The following is a 15,727-nucleotide window of genomic DNA, read 5'->3' on the forward strand; positions in this document are numbered from 1 at the left end:
CACAAATCCCTAGCTGAGAAGCTTACCGAAGCTCAGGAGAAGATAAAACAACATGAGGAAAAGGAGGCACCTTCTCTTACACAGATGGTTAAACCTCTAGAAGAACCATCCATGGATGAGAAACCGAGAAGTGCTAGTTCAGGAGGATCTGTGTTGGCAGAGAAGGTTAATGAGACATTAGATGCCCTCTTGAAAGCCTATGATGTGAGGCTCAAAAACAACCAAACCCAAGAACACAGGTTGATGACATATCCCTATGTGGAACTAGAAAAGCAAAGGTTTGAAATGTGCAAGAAAATGATTCAAACAGCTCAAGCTTTACTAGAACCACCACTTGCAAAACATGAGGATGTGATCCGTGTCATGCCTACACAAGTAATCCCACCAAACCAAGAACTAAAAGAGCCAGATTCTAGTCCTAAGCACATAAAAAACCTCAAAGACCCAGCATTAGAACCAAGGATAGTACTGAATACCACGGATAACTCTTCCAAGGGATTTCACCAAGCTATACCTGAGGATTGTAAAGAGATAGATGGTCTTGATGAATTGTGGAAACAAGTCAAAGAGGCCAATGAAGCCAATGACCTAAGAAGACGAGTAGACAAGACTGGTGATGAACGAGGAGTGTTTCTACCACCAATAGAGGAATTTGAGAGTGGATCTCAAATGAATCTAGACGTGCAATCGTATTGGGGCGAAAAAGGATCTGTACAATCTATGGATAGTCAACCCCATTCGCTAAGAACACTACCGTCCTACATGGGACAGTATGAGACCAAGTCAGATGTGGTTGTAGTCCCATCACAGAGACTGTCTCCCAACAAGGACATCGATTCAAAGGGGCTAGTAGATATTCTATCTACCCCAGTCACCTGTACAATAATGTTAGCCGAGTTGCTTAGAATAAGACCAAACATGTGGGGGCTAATGTGGATAAATGTCTAGAGAAATTTGGTGTAAAAACCCCAATGACTCGAATCGAGGAGAGCATCAAAGACATTGAAATGCCTCAACTAAATACTAGGCCAGTGCCATTAAACAAGGTAGGCGAGTATTACGAGGGAGAAGAGGGAAACAGTGTTGGGGTATAAAGCCCAATGTGGTCGCCCAGGTAAGTGGGCGGGCCGCCACGTATGTACACATATTCTTTTGTAAAAACCTAATAAGAACTCACTATGCTCTACACATTACAGTAGAGCGAGTTCACCATATCGTCGTGCTCTTCTTCTTGCACTCTCTCTCGCGTCGCACTTCCGCTCGTACTCCTTCAACTGGTATCAGAGCTCAGATCGAGGCTCGGGGCAGCTCTGCAGGAGGCTAGAGTCACCAGCTCAGATTGGAGTGAAATTCGACAGGCGAAGACACGGCCCCAAATCCTGTGGGGGAACCCGTAGGGCCTGGTGTGCTCAAAATTTCATTCTGAGGTCATCTCGGTCACCGTTCGGCTTCGACAAAGTTCTGTGCAGGCCATTTTTGACTACGTGGTCTCAGCGGGTGCAGATCCGACTCTGCAAATTTAAGGTTTTCGGCCTACGACTGCAGGTGCTGAGGATATCGACACTCCCAGAGTGTTGATTTGTGGCTGTCTACACATCGAAGGACAGCTTACAGTTCTTGGAGGTGTGTCACATACGACACCGGCGCATCTACACACAGACTGTAGGCGACATCCACTAGTTCATTAGGTAGCTTGTGTTTGCTGCTTGATATTCCAGATTTCATCCTGACATTGCAAGTACTTCCACATGGGATGTATTGTCAGAGATGATGTATGTCTGTTGAGGGTTTGCTGGCTGTGAGTCACGCAGCAAACAACCGCCGCAGCGGTTACAACATACAGTGGGAAATTTGTGGATGTATGACTTTGTGGGAAGTCTATGTACTGTCAGATTTACTGCAGCCTTTGTTGAGGGTCGAGTGAGGTTTTATTGAGCTATGGGATTCTCGAATGTTGAGATCCTTTCGGTGATACAGGTCTTGGAGCGATCCCTCGAGCACCCTTAGATAGGCAGCTAGGATGTATTGACTGTGAGTTAGACAGTTGGGATTGCATCTTTGCTTTACTTCCGTTGAGGCATTGTCGCAGTCTATGCTTACAGGACAGTGACAGGACAATGAGAGACAGTACAGGTGCAGGATAGGTTTACCCGTAGCTTACAGTGTCAGAGAGACAGTGTTTTTTGAGCTATTTTTTGGTCTGTTTTTGAGTACACCAGAGCCATTTTACAAAGGAGACTCTGCCAAAATTTATGCAGAATCTGAAGCTTTCTTGGTTCATTTGACAGGTTGATATTGGTTCAGAGGTCAGTTTACAGGGGAAACTCTGCCGAATTTTTCCCAGGAAAGTAAACCACTATGAAGCGTAGCTATGGCTGGATCACAGGACACTGCTCTTTACAATATCAAGAAGCTAGATGGAACCAATTTCCCATTGTGGAAGAAGCAGATTTGGCACGTGTTGGTACAAAAGAAGCAGATAAAACCTATAAAGCTCAAGGGGATAAAACCAGAAGATATGGACGAAGATGAATGGAGCGAAATGGATGAATTGGCACTTTCTACCATTATGCTGACTTTGGCAGAAAGCGTTTACTTCAATGTAGCAGACGAGATGTCGGCTTATCAAGCATGGTTAAAGCTGAGTGATCTTTATGAGAAGCAGAGTGCAGCTTCACAGGTATACTGGCTTAAGAAGCTTGTTGCCTTGAAGATGAAAGAAGGGACACCTATGTCCAATCATCTGAATGAATTCAACACAATCTATAGTTAGTTGTCAGCTCAAGGTGTCAAGTTTGATGAACCTGCTAGAGCTATGTTTCTGTTGATCACATTGCCAAAAAGTTGGGACACTTTTCGCACAGCTTTGAGTAATTCTGCACCTCCAGATGGTTTGAACATAGTAGGTGTAGAAGGAAGTCTGCTTACTGAAGAAACCAATAGAAAGACAATGGACAAAGGCAAAGGAGCAGCCTTAGTTTTCAAGGGAAGGACCAAAGAAAAGTACAAAGGTGGAAAGAGGAATCAGTCTCGTAGCAAGTCCCGCAGTGCTAAAGGCAAGAGTGACATAGAATGCTACCATTGTGGCAAGAAGGGTCACATGAAAAGAGACTGCAGAGAATGGAAAGCAGAAAAAGGCAAAGAGAAAGCTGAAGACCATGGTGAGAAGAACAAGTCCTCAGTGAAGATTCAAGAAATAAATGTGACAAACACTGTTGCAGAGGATGACAGTCTAGTGTCAGGAGACATCTACTTCTTGAAGAATACAATGGACTCGGCTCTTCTTACAGCATCTGATGGAAATGCACTGAGTGACTAGATTATAGACTCAGGGGCATCACTTCATGTGTCTCCAAACAAGGAGTGGTTTACTTCTTATGTGACCACTAAAGATCATGTTCGGCTAGGAAATGGGCAGACATGTGAGATCTTAGGTGTTGGAGATGTTCAATTGAAGTTTCAGAATGGCTCTTCTTTCACGCTGAAGAATGTGAGACATGTTCCCGCAATTACAAAGAGCTTGATCAGCACAGGTTTACTTGATGATGCTCGCTACGTCACCATTTTTGGACAGAACATGTGGAAGATATCCAAGGGTTCTATGACAGTAGCACATGGAGTAAAGTCTGGAGGACTTTACATGATTTATATATCAAGTGTCTCTAAAAATGTAATCAATGTAACCGAGCAGCCGAACGTTTCTTTGTGGCATAGCCGGTTAAGACATATGTCCAAGAAGGGAATGGAAATCTTGTCTCGTTCTGGTTATTTGCCTGGCTTTTCATTTAATGATTTTGAATTCTCTGAACATTGTCTGTATGGTAAGAAAATACAGCAGCCACATAAGCATAGAAGCAGTAGAAGAGATACACAGTTGGCACTTGTTCATAGTGATTTGTGTGGACCTATGCCTAACCTATCTCTAGGGGGAGCTTCTTACTTTATGACATTTATAGATGATTACTCGAGGAAAGTATGGGTTTACTTTCTCAAGCACAAGGATGAAGCGTTTAGTGTTTTCAAAACGTTTGGGACACTTGTGGAGAATCAGAGTGGCAAGAAGCTTAAATGCTTACGCACTGACAATGGTGGAGAGTATGTTTCAAAGGCCTTTCAAGACTTTTGTGAGTCAAAAGGTATAAAACGTGAACTTACTGCTCCTTACAATCCTCCTCAAAATGGTGTTGCTGAGAGGATGAATTGGACCATACAAGAGAAGGTCAGAAGTATGTTGTCTAATGCACAGCTGCCAAATGGGTTTTGGGTTGAAGGTGTATCAACAGTTGTTCATCTTGTAAATAGATCTCCTAGCAAGGTTTTGCAGAAGGATTCAGTGCCAGAGATGGTATGGTCAGGCAAAATGCCCTCATACAAGCATCTCTGAGTCTTTGGCTGTGAGGCATATACTCACGTTCCAAAGGAATTTAGGAACAAACTTGAGCCAAAGAGTAGAAAGTGCATCTTTCTAGGATATGGTAATTCTGGTGAGATGGGGTACAAACTTTGGGATCCCGAATCCAGAAAGGTTGTCCGCAGCAATGATGTTCACTTTAATGAATCCAAATATCATTCTAAACCAGAGAGGGTTGAGGAGATTAGAAGAGTTGTCTTCCAAGAAGATGGACCTGCACGTGCAAGACATAATGTCAGGGTTCAAGAGGAGCAAGGACTGGATAGAGTGGAACCACAGGTTGTGGTTGAGCCTGAGCCACCTATTGTGTATAGATCTGGACGTGTCACACGACCTCCTGATAGGTTTGTTCCATCTATGAACTATGTCATGTTGACTGATTGCAATGAGCCTTCATGTTACAAGGAAGCAGTGCAAATGAAGGACTCTGGGAATTGGCAATTGGCCATGCAGTCAGAGATGATAGCTCTGCATAAAAACTAGACATGGAAGCTAGTTAAATTACCACGGGGCAAAAAGGCTCTACCTTGTAAATGGGTTTACAGGTATAAGATCACCGCTCATGATAGTTAGCCAAAGTACAAAGCAAGGCTTGTTGCCAAGGGCTTTAAGCAAGAACAAGGCATTGACTTTGATGAAGTCTTCTGTCCGGTGGTCAAGATGACTACATTCAGATGCTTTCTTGCATTGGTTGCCATATTAGATTTGGTGTTGCACCAAATGGATGTCAAGACAGCGTTCTTGCATGGTGATTTAGATGTGGAAATTTACATGCAGCAGCCAGAAGGGTTTGTTGAGAACGACAAGGAAGATTGGGTATGCCAGTTGTTAAAGAGTCTTTATGGCTTAAAACAATCACCAAGGGCATGGTACCATAAATTCCACAAGTTTATGCTTTCTCAAGGCTACAAACGTAGTGAGTTCGATCACTGTCTATATATAAAGAAGGCTAAGGATGGTAGTTGGCTAATCCTTATTTTGTATGTGGATGACATGTTGATTGCTGGCAAGCACTTGGAAGAAATTTCAGCTTTGAAGTCAAAGATGGAAAAATCGTTTGACATGAAAGACATGGGTGAGGCAAGTCATATACTTGGTATGCGCATTGAGAGAGACAGATCAAAGAAGTTGATTTGGTTATCTCAAACAGAGTATATTGACAAGGTTTTGCAACGTTTCAATATGGAGAAGGGAAAGGCACTGAGTGTTCCATTGCCACCATATGTGAAACTTAGCAAACAAGATTGTCTTGTGTCTGAGGAAGAACACGCTGAAATGGATAAGATTCCATATGCGTCTGCAGTGGGTAGTTTGATGTATGCAATGATTGCTAATCGCCCAGACATTGCATTTGCAATGGGAGTAGTAAGTCGATACATGTCAAACCCAGGCAAGAAACATTGGGAGGCAGCGAAAGGAATATTGAGATACCTAAAAGCTACAAAGAGTATGCGTATATGCTATGGGAGTGAGGAGCTAAGTGTAAAGGGTTTTACAGACTTAGATTATGCAGGTGACTTAGACAACCGAAGGTCTACGTCAGGGTATGGCTTTACATTGGCTGGTGGAGCAGTATCATGGCGTTCTAGATTACAAGATTGTGTTACGGAGTCTACTACAGAGGCTGAATATGTTGCAGCATCAGAGGCATGCAAAGAATCAATTTGGCTTAATCGACTAGTAACAGATTTGGGAATCAAAGAAGAGATGCCTATGCTATATTGTGATAGTCAAAGTGCTATGCAATTGGCTCGCAATCCAATTTATCACTCAGAGACAAAGCATGTGGATGTGAAGTATCATTTCATCAGGGAAATGCTCGAGGATAAGCAACTTCAGCTTGTCAAAGTTCACACCATAGAAAATCCTGCTGATCTACTTACAAAACGACTTCCCTCAGAGAGCTTTGCGTATTTTTGCAAGCAGTTAGGTGTAGGGTAGTACATCACTTCTCTACATCTCTTGTATATTAGCTTGTATAGTAGCTTCTCTCACACTTAAAGTACCACATTGGACTTTAAGTGGGAGGTTGTTGGGGTATAAAGCCCAATGTGGTCGCCCAGGTAAGTGGGCGGGCCGCCAAGTATGTACACATATTCTTTTGTAAAAACCTAATAAGAACTCACTATGCTCTACACATTATAGTAGAGCGAGTTCACCATATCATCATGCTCTTCTTCTCGCACTCTCTCTCGCGTCGCAGTTCCGCTCGTACTCCTTCAAAAACCACCCTTCCTGTGGAATTCAATAATGTAAAAACCATGGCAATCCTTGACAGTGGAGCTGGTGTGGCCATTGCAACCAAAGAGGTTTGGAAAAAATGGGAAAAACCTTCCTTGATATCCACACGAATGACCCTGCAGCTTGCAGACGAACACAAGGAAAAGCCCCTAGGACTGCTAGAAAAAGTACTTTTTACTTCTTGTGGCAAGAAGAACAACTATGACATCATTCTGGGAAAACCATTCATGCGACAATTGAAAATGGTCCAAGATTGGGGTTATGACCATATATACTTGAGACATATGGAAACCATAACAAACGTAAACTTGAGGGATCATAGCTATAGGGATGTGACGAGAACACCGGTTGAGGAGTTTGATTCTGCCACAGTAGCAGGATCAGAACTTCTAGCTTGGTTAGGTAAGCCTAAAGACAAGTGGATGTGTGGAGCTTCACAATGTGGTAGCTTGAAACGTGAGGAATGTATCCTAGAGCGGATTATAGAGGACAAGGACAATATCCCAGAACCATTTCCTGAAAAGAAGAGTTGGAGCCTTTTGGATGGGAACACATCTTGGCTACTCTGGACGTGTGCGCCGTGGAGGATGCTCCCACAACAAAGTTTTGTGATGAAAATGGCTATGATGTCGTTCCTTATTTTGCAGTGAGTGTAATCCAGGAAAACGAAGAGAACCAGACATCAACAAGCTCTCGAAATAAGGAGCAAACAAAGAAATGTGGAGAATCAAAAGATGAAGAAGACGACGAGTTCTATGACTCTGTAGAACACTTCGAGCTTCAAGAAGATCAACGACACGGGAATCAATGTCATAGCTACACGAATAAAGTGCATCAAAAGTGGATTCCAAAGTCCTCGGTGAAGACACAGCCACCACAAGCATCCTCATCCATGGCTCCTAATAAGGATGCAAAGACTCAGCTAGGAGGAGTACGACCAGAGCAACGAGCTAACAATGCTCTAATCAATGGGCTAGAAAAGTCCTCCAAGAAACTACCACCCACGAGCAAACATACAGTAACTTTCCACTACCAACCAAAAAATCAAGAGAAAGTACAAGAAGTCAACCTTGCTGAGGATAGTAGCGATAGTGATGAATCTTACGACATCCCCTATCATCAACTCAGGCCATCACTATCACCAACCCCTTCAGCAATAACCATGACAGGTCACAAGAACAAGGCAACAAGTCAAAGACAAAAAAGCTCGACAAATCTGGATACCAAAAAGCCAGATCGGCCAAAAAAAGATATGGATCAAGAAGACAAAGATCTCTAATGACAAATCACAAGATCTAACACCAAAACAAAAACAAGGAAAGCGTGCACGAACGGGTAAGAATATCACAAAGTCGCAAGCTTTCACAACTCAGGTTTGGGCTCCAAAGAAGTTGATTCAAGCACAAAAAAGTCAGGAATTCATTCACTACAAGAGGTTATTCATATTAGCGATGCTCACACAATGACGCTAAAAAAATAAATTCCCGGCGTCGCTATGAGCGTCGCAAATTTACAAAGAAATTTGCGACGCTCATAGCGACGCCGGCTGGGCTAAAAAAATAACCGAGCGCGCCCAAAAACTCAGATCTCAGATCTGCGTTTTTCGGCGCCCTCAAGCAAGGAGCAGGTAACGCTCTCCCTCCCTCTCTCTCTCTCTCTCTCTCTTTTTCTTCTCCACACACACACACACACACACACACACACACACACACACACACGAGGAGAGGAAGAAGAGCCAAGTATGCTCCTTCCCTCTCCTCATTCTCATGTTCCCTTCCCCTCTTTCTCTCTCCCTCTCTCTCTCTCTCACACACACATACACACACACACATAGTGTTTTTGAGAGAGAGAGAGAGAGAGAGAGAGAGAGAGAGAGAGTACAAACAAAAACAAAAACGCACACACACATACATAAACAAAGAATGCACACACACATTGAGAGAGGAAAAGAGAGAGAGAGCATGCATAAACAAAAAACGCACGCATTGAGAGAGGAAAAGAGAGAGAGAACATGCATAAACAAAAAACGCACACATTGAGAGAGGAAAAGAGAGAGAAAACATGCATACGATCCATAAAAACGCACACACATTGAGAGAGAAAGAGAGAGAAACTAATTTAACGTCGTAGGAAACTAATTAAAATTAAAAGACCTAAAGATCTACCCGACGAGGAGTTGAACTCAAGACCTATTATTCAAGAGGGAAATGGCATAATCAATCTATCATACTTGGCATGGGTGATAGAAAGGTTATACCATTTATCTCTTTTTATTGGCACACACATCCACACACGCGCACACACACAAGAAGAAGAGAGTTATAACGTCGTAGGAAACTATCTTAAAAGACGTTAAAGATTAGGTTATATGTAGACTTACATTAAATTAGATTTAGGTTTATTTTTAACTAGATTTACGTTTATTTACGCTAGATTTAGATTTACGTTATATTAGATTAGATTTAGGTCTCCATAGACTGCGATGCCTGCATGAAGCGGGTGAAGAAAGCCCTCAATGGAATATAGGGTATTGCTGCCTTCACTCATGGTGGGCTCCGTCGATCCAAAAGTACTGGTGAAATGTCTTCAGAAGATAGGGAAGAAGGTGGATCTTCAGGGTGGCAAGAGTCACTACATCCCCGACACAATGACCATCTAGACAACCTCTAGCTGTCATTCAACAGCAACTTCAAAGTTAGTAACAAGAGCAAGAATGGTCTAAAGGGCCAATTGCTGTCGTCAGATGTGGATGGAGATGAGGCAGCGTCACCGCCAGAAGTTAACTCTCACATCTTTAGTGATGAGAATGCCAACTCTTGCCGCGTTATGTGAAAAATTATGTGTTAAATCAGTTTTAAGGTTCTTATAATCCCTGTTAGTTTAGTTCTTTGTTTTTAATATAACATAATTTACGTTAGATTTAGATTTATGTTATATTAGATTAGACTTAGGTTTATTTAGGTTTACCCACACACACACACACACACACACACACACACACACACACAAGAAGAAGAGAGTTTTAACGTCGTAGGAAACTATCCCAAAAGACGTTAAAGATTAGGTTAGATGTAGACTTACGTTAAATTAGATTAAGGTTTATTTTTAGTTAGATTTACGTTTATTTAGATTTACGCTTATTTACGTTAGATCGAGTCCACGCAAGAATTACTTACGGTTTAGGGTTTAGAGTTAGACGAACAGTGAAAAGATCTACTGTGAAAAGATGTTAAGATGCTGTGAAGTGCTACAGCTAGAGAAGAGACAAAGGGGTTTTGTCCACTACATGCAGTATCATGTAGACGTGGGTGTGTAGATTTCTTGTACCCACAAATATAGGTATTGACCAATAAAGACGAGATTATAACCCGGTGGTTCTGATCTCCGTGCACCTCTAGACCGAGGTGTGCGGGGATTGGACATGACTAGAGAATGTGAGGTAAAGAGCGAGAGAGAGAGAGAGAGAGAGAGAGAGAGAGAGAGAGAGAGAGAGAGAGAGAGAGAGAGAGAGAGAGAGAGAGAGAGAGATAAGACGAAGAATGCCAATAGAATATTAAATTTGTTGTCCAGGTTATAAGATTTTTATCCTCATTATGAGTAGTGACGAGGATGTGGGACCGTCCAACCGAAACACCTATCTCTCAACGAGGGTCTTATGTCCTTGTAATCAATGCAAGCATGCTGTGCGACGGACAAGACGTGTTTCTTTGCAGCACGTTCGCGAATTTGGTGAGTTCGATCCATCTATTATAGATCGAGTTGTTGCCAATTATAACTCGTCGGACTTTGACACTGGCCAACAAGCAGCAATCTTGCAACCCAATAGACGTGTTCGCAGGCGCTTTGGTCAAGCAGCATATGTGAGGCCACAAGATGTAGCCTCTGACAGCTCGGGGGATGATCATGCAGAGCACATTCCCAACGAGGCAATGTTTGAGCCCGAGATTGATGAAATGATCGAGACGATCATGGATTCAGAAAGGCTTATCTATGATGATATGAAAAGTGAAGCCGATACGCCATTGTATAATGGAGCACGTATGTCTTGATTGAAAGCACTCCTGGTTCTTCTCAACATGCAAGCAAAGTTTGGATGGAGTGACACTAGCGTCACAGCGCTTTTCAGGTGATCTATTACAATTAGTTTACTTTAATAAAGCTCTAAATGTATAATGATCTGATAGAGTTTTACACGATTGTATCATATTTTTATGTTGTGTAGATTGCTAAAAGAGCACATACTACCAGCTGACAATGTGATGCCAGATTCCCGAGATGAAGCAAGAAAGATTTTGCAAAACTTGGGGATGGATTACAATTCTATCCACGCTTGTCCTAATGACTGCATTCTTTTCAGAGGGGAATACATAGACATGGAGAAGTGTCCGAAATGTGATTCCGAAAGATATCGAGTAGATCTCCACGGGACAAAAATTCCACAAAAGGTTTTGCGACATTTCCCTCTGCTTCCTTGCAACAAGCATTTCTTCGAATGTAAGTCCATGGCCGCCCTAGCATCATGGCATGAGGAGAATAAATCTTCGGATGGTGTGCTACGAATTCTTGCAGATTGCCCAGCCTGGAAACATAGAGATTGAACATGGTCGGATGTTGCCAGGGAAGCTCGAAATTTGCGCCTAGGCCTGGCTATGGATGGCGTAAATCCATTTGGTCAAAGATCAACATCTTACAGTGTATGGCCCGTTGTCATCGTCAACTACAACATTCCCCCGTGGTTGACTACGAAGAAGGGGCACCTATGGCTAAGCTTGATTGTGCTAGGGCGATATAAAGTGGGGAATATGGATGTGTATCTTCGTCCACTATTGGAAGAGCTACAACAATTGTGGATTGGCATAGAGGTGGTGGATATGAGCCGACACACAGCACGACGGAATGCTTTGATCAGAGGCATTCTAATGTGGACCATGCATGACTATCCCGGGCTAACAGAATGCTCAGGTGATCTATTGACACTCCTCACTCAGACACTGTAAATCTTGTTTTTTCCCATAGTTGATCTATTATCATGTGTATACATGCAGGGCTTCAAACAAGCGGATACAGAGCATGTGTCATATGTGGACCTAGACTGAATGCACGTAGGGCACCCTCACTGAAGAAGCAAATCTACGAAGGTCATCAAGCGTATCTTCCAGAGAATCATGTATTACGCGACGGCTTTTTGAGAAGAGAGCCACCATGGATGTCTGCACAAGCATGGTTAGAGAAGAAGGAGATGTGCGATGACGGATTGCCTCCAGGGATGAAGAGACTATCTCTATGGTACGAGTTACCATACTGGCCCCGACTCATGATCAATCACTTGCTCGATCCAATGCACATATTCAAGAATGTGGGTAATCTACTATGGGACCATCTGACCGGCAAGAAAGATACTTTGGGAGCCAGAGTTGACCTTAGAAATGTGGATCGTATGGAGCAATATTGGCCACAAACAGCGTCTGATGGATCCATAAAACTCCCTAAAGCACCATGGATTTTCACAGGAGCCCAAGAACGCAAAGTAAAAGAGACCATTCGATCTTTGCGGACCCCCATTGGCGTAATGCACTCACTCCGAACGTGTTTTACTAAAGAAGGAAAGCTTACCGGTTTGAAGTCACACGATTGGCATAAAATGTGTCAGGTACGTTCATAGTGGACTTTAATATCATTGCATAAAATGTGGACTTTAATATCATTGCTGCACATACTTTACAGTTTATTTTACCGGTTGCCATTGAGGGATGTTTGTCTCTCGACATCCGTAACACAATCTACAAACTTGCAAAGCTGGTGCAATGGATCTCACAAAAGGAGATCAACGTAGACTCCATACCATTCGCCAAACTAAATGCTGCGGAGCTTGTGTGCATGTTTGAGAAACATTTTTCTACTACAATGCTAACCATTCAGGTGCATCTTCTTGTTCACATAGTTGATGAGGTGGAAATAGCTGGCACAGTTCATTCCAGATGGATGTTCTTCTTAGAACGTTTCATGAAAACGCTTAAGGGATATGTGCGTCAAAAGGCACGTCCAGAGGGTAGCATGGCAGATGGTTGGTTGGTATCAGAGTCCCTAGTGTACATTGGAGAGTGGCTAGACGGATTTGATAAAGCCCGGGACACGCTATGGCGAACCATAGATGATGAGCGCATATCTGGGATTGTCATGTGCAATCTCGGTGTTGAGAAGAAGATGATGGAAGATCTAGAGGCTAAAATCAACCGATTTTGCATGCTTCACAATCCAGTGATGCAAAAGTGGATTTCACAATATGAGGATGCAAAGCAAGAGCGACAAAGGGCACGAATCGAGTGGAGACGGGGAAGACGACCACCGATGCACTATCCAACGGTTCTGGAGAGCCTACCAACCTTCATGAGCTTAAGATGGTTTCACAACCAATTGAAAAGCGCACAACAATGCGGTGACGAAGTGACTGAGGAAGAGTGGGAGTACTCTCGGGGTTGCGCGACCAAGGTAAGTTTGCAATGTACGACTAGCAAGTGACTTTATTTATAAACGTTTGAACGGCCACTCATAATCTTTGTTCGTTGTAGTATAAGTCATACACAGCAGCATGGTGTAAAGGTCGACATTTTAGGGTGGAACGAATCGACAAAAAGCGTTTTACTCAAGATTGTGGAATCATGGCAAAATTTGAATAGTCTAGTCGACGACGTTCCTCTGATGCAGATCCTGTGGTAGCGGAACTCACTTACTTTGGCACGCTGCAAGAGATTTTGAGGATCGATTACAGAGGATTTTTTGTCGACTTGTTCGACGTGCAATGGTTCAAGATAATCATGGAGGGTCGCAACGCTACTGTGCGTAGAGGAGAGTCTGGTTTTCTTGAGGTGGATTCTACTAAGAAATGGACTGACCTAAGAGACACTTTCGTACTACCCGAGCATTGTGAACAAGTAAGTATGTAAATAGTTAACATCCCCCTTTTACAAGTTATGTGCTTGAAAGCTCTCATGTAAGTTATGTGGCTCTGGCAGGTAATATTTCATCCTACAAAGTCTACATCAAACTGGTGGTACGTCATAGAGGTAGCCCCTCGTAGTGCAAGGACGTATGAAGGCTACCATGTGCCAATCAGAACGGCATCAATGGAGGAGATCAGAGAAGATGCTCAATCAGAAGCCGCTGCAGTGGTGCCAGACGAGCATCAAGATGCTACTACTCTATATGGGGTGCATGCAGAGGAGCTACAAAATGAAACAGAGGATATGTGTTTAAACGGAGAGCTCTATATAGATATAGGAAGTTATGTTGAGTTATGCGAGGATGAGAGAGAGATCTCTTAAAGCCACAAATATTGTATTTGAACAATTTTGCTCCGTGTTGTAAAAGCTCTGGCTCTCTAAGTACCTTCCATGGTGTATAACGCTCTTTTCTACTCGCGCTCACATCTTTTGATTGAAAATTCTGAGTTTTCGACTTGACTCTTCTATCACTCAATTCATTGCGTCATTGTATTTATATGCGTCATTACGTCATTGTATTTAATGGTCTTTGCGTCATTGTCTACTCTATTCATTCAATATTAAGTTTAAATATTCGTGTGTTTAATGCAGGTATGGATGATGGGGAGTTTCTTTCTTCTTTGTCACCGCAGCACAGACAGTGGTACGTGGAGCGTCATCGCTCTGGCGCATCATCGCGCGTTCCTACTCCATCCGCATCTCCCTCTCTTTCGGAGCATTCGGCGCGCTCCGAAGCTTCGGTGTCGACGAGATGAGCTTCACACTCGTCTAGACACCGGCGCTCTAGTGGTGGCGGTGGCGGTTGTGGGGATTCCGCCACCGATGCCTCCACACCGCCTCGTGTTCGACGAGGCTCTTTACCCTCCCCTTCTTTGCCCGCCCCCACACCAGCCACAGCATCGCCATCTACGCCAGGTTTTTCACGGCTGACTGTTCCTAGAAGCTACACACCTCTACCTACTCCGCCAGGAGCCACTCCACTCGACACTCCTCGCTTCGGAGCCCAGATGCCGGTGGAGACACCTGACGTCCGTACCCCCATCGACACGCCGCTAGAGACCCTTGCCGGGACACCTAGGTTCACGCGTCACCGGCCAGAGGGCTTGTCTTACTCCATCGACTTCAACCGCGGCATCATCATGGATGATGACGGCAAGAAGGTGATCTCGCGCATGCGTGGTATTTGCTCTCAGCTGTTTAGACACTACATACTAAACAAATGGAGTGAAGTACCAAGTGATTTAAAAAACAGAGTCATCAGCATACTTCATGATGAGTTTCCCGTTCCAACACGGGATCAGCGCTTCAATGAAGACCTGATGAAGATTCGAATGTGCGAATACTGCAAACACAAGCATTCCGAAGTGCAAAAAGCAATCAAGAATGGGTGGAACAGGCCAGATTGGCTGGCCAAAGAAGATTAGAAGAATGCGAAGAAAGCAGCGGGCGAGAATCCCGACAAGTGGAAGCAACAAAAGGATGCAGCCAGAGCGCGAGTAGAGGCAAGGAGCTCGCACCACTTGGGGAGCGGTGGATGGGCATCATTTGAGGCCGATTTTGTAAGTGTTTTCACATTGCTCTTTATGTTCGATAGTTTAGGGTTTATGAGTTTTTTAATTCTAACATAATGAAATCTTTGTATGTTTTAACAGTGGTCGATGACAGGACGTGATCCCACACCGTACGAGCGCGAGTACGCATGCAGGAAGGGCTTAAACGCCCTGATGGACATTCTCAGTTCTCGTGGCGGCATGGTTAGTATTAGGGTTTACTCTTTTTTATTTTTTGTATTGTTTTATAAATGTCGTTATATGTTTATACTTACTGAAAGCTGTCTTATTGTCTTTTTTTGCAGAATCCGACAGATACGCCGCTTGGACGCGATGAGATGTCTGACTAGCCGTAGCTAGATAGCATTAATTTAGGGTTTCTCATAGCTTATGTATCATGAGACGGATTTTATACGTCTTTTTGAACCATGTATATTATTACATTTGTCACCGCAGTTCCTTTTGCCAATCAATTCTTTATGCCTATGATGTTGTACAATTGTCATTATTACATTTGCCAATCA

The sequence above is a fragment of the Adiantum capillus-veneris genome, chromosome 15, assembly GCF_014529385.1.
Source record: "Adiantum capillus-veneris isolate H3 chromosome 15, ASM1452938v2, whole genome shotgun sequence".
In the NCBI taxonomy this organism is placed as follows: Eukaryota; Viridiplantae; Streptophyta; class Polypodiopsida; order Polypodiales; family Pteridaceae; genus Adiantum; species Adiantum capillus-veneris.